The following is a 2,008-nucleotide window of genomic DNA, read 5'->3' as shown; positions in this document are numbered from 1 at the left end:
AACAAAACAAAACAAAACAAACACTAAACTGTGTGTGATAATAGGGATTGAACTCAGGGCCTTTGCACTGAGCTAGATCCCCAGCCCCTTTGCCTCACCTTTAGTTTTGTTCGAGACAGGTTTTAGTATGTAGCTCAAGCTGGCCTCAAATCTCATGGCAATCCCCCTGCCTCAGCCTCCTGAGTACTGGGATTACAGATGTGGCCACCTCACCCAGCTTTTTTTTTTTTTCCTGTACCCCTTGATATTTCCAGTTGCCAGCTTCTTGAACTCTGTTACAGGCAAGCACACACATGATGTGTCTGGCATATACAATGTAAAAGAAAACCCAGGAAGGTACCACCTTGTCGTCGCTCATGTCCTAAAGTCCCTATTACTCCCCGTTCTTCTCTCCATCTTTCAGGGTCTTCTTTCATCTTCTAGCGTATCTCTCTCAGGGCTGTTTGGGGGGACTTGGAGAGGAGTGGGGGAAGGTGTGTGCACTGCGTCTTCCTGGGGCAGATGTCCTGCCAGCGCTTTTTCTAAGGCCACCTGACCGTGTGTCTCCTGGGTTCAAGCTCCAGGAGGCATCTGTGCTTCCGTCACGGGGGCGAGGACGCAGTCCTGTGCGTGGCCTCCTCACGGGTCACTGCGCGTCCTGTGGAGGGGGGCAGCGTTTAACACCAGCACCGGGGCACGTGGGAGGCCTTCCATGCAACCGGCGCTGATTTCTGCAGTGTGAATCCTGCAGCTGGGGCCGGCTTGGAGACACCTTGGTGGGTCGCTAGGTTTGGGAAGAAGTGGTCAGGAGTGATATGCCCACCACCGCAGAGCTGTTTCCCACCAAGCTCTTCCTTATCCGCCTGCCTTTCCTGGCTCTCCACGGGCACCGGGCAGCCTCCAGCCTCCGTCCCCTCTGCAGGACACAAGATGGTGTTCCTTCCCCAAAGGCCTGAGAGCAAGTGTGTGTGTGTGTGTGTGTGTGTGTGTGTGTGTGAGAGAGAGAGAGAGAGAGAGAGAGAGAGAGAGAGAGAGAGAGGGAGAGAGAGAAGTAGCTTGATATCAGCTCACAGGAGCAATTGTACATTTCCAATAATTTTACATACTGGCTGTTAAAGCTATAACCCAAGACTTTTTTTTGGTACTGAGAATTAAACCTAAGGCCTTCACACTGAGCTGCATCCTCAGCCTTTTTTTATTTTTAATTTTGACACACGATCTGGCAAAATTGCTGGATTGCCCAGGCTGGGCTCCAATCTGTGATCCTCCTGCCTCAGCCTCCCAGAGTGCTGGGATTGTACCCACCACGGCTGGCAGTTGTTTTAAAACCTCTTTTGGCTGGCGGGTGGTGCATGCCTGTAATCCCAGCACTCGGGAGGCTGAGGCAAGAGGATCATTGAGAGTTCGAGACCAGTCTGGGCTATAAAGAGCTCAAGGCCAGGCTGAACTGCATAGCGAGACCCTGTCTTAAAAAGACAATAAATAAAATAAAATAAAACCTCTTTTGGAAACTCTTGCCAGCAAGCCACAGCACCTGCTTTTTCCTGTTTCAAAATACCTTGTACTTCCCCTTCCCTAAAATTCGCTGGAATAACCATTGGTTCTGCAGATATCTTAGGAATATATGTTGAGCAAATGGGTTTAAGAAATGCAACTAAAACTACAATCTATTGCATTTTATTTTATTTTATTTTATTATTTTTTTTGGTACTGGGAATTGAACTTACAACCTCGTGCTTGCTTGCCAGGCAGGCGCTCTGCCGCTGAACTAAACCCCCAGCCCCAATCTATTGCATTTTAAACTGAGTGAAATTATGAAGAGCCAGGTGTGGTAATCCCAGCTCTGTGGGAGGCTGAGGCAGGTGGATGGTAAGTTGGAGCCTGGCTTGGGCAGTTTAGTGAGACTCTTGTATCAAAAAATAGAAAAAGGGGGCTGGGGATTTAGCTGAGCGGCACAGCGCCTGCCTGGCAAGCGCAAGGTCATGAGTTTGATTCCTGGTACTGAAAAAAAAAAAAGAAAAAGGCTGGG

Source organism: Chinchilla lanigera, unplaced genomic scaffold, assembly GCF_000276665.1.
Source record: "Chinchilla lanigera isolate Chin_1 unplaced genomic scaffold, ChiLan1.0 scaffold00012, whole genome shotgun sequence".
NCBI lineage: Eukaryota > Metazoa > Chordata > Mammalia > Rodentia > Chinchillidae > Chinchilla > Chinchilla lanigera.
This window is presented reverse-complemented; position numbering follows the sequence as displayed.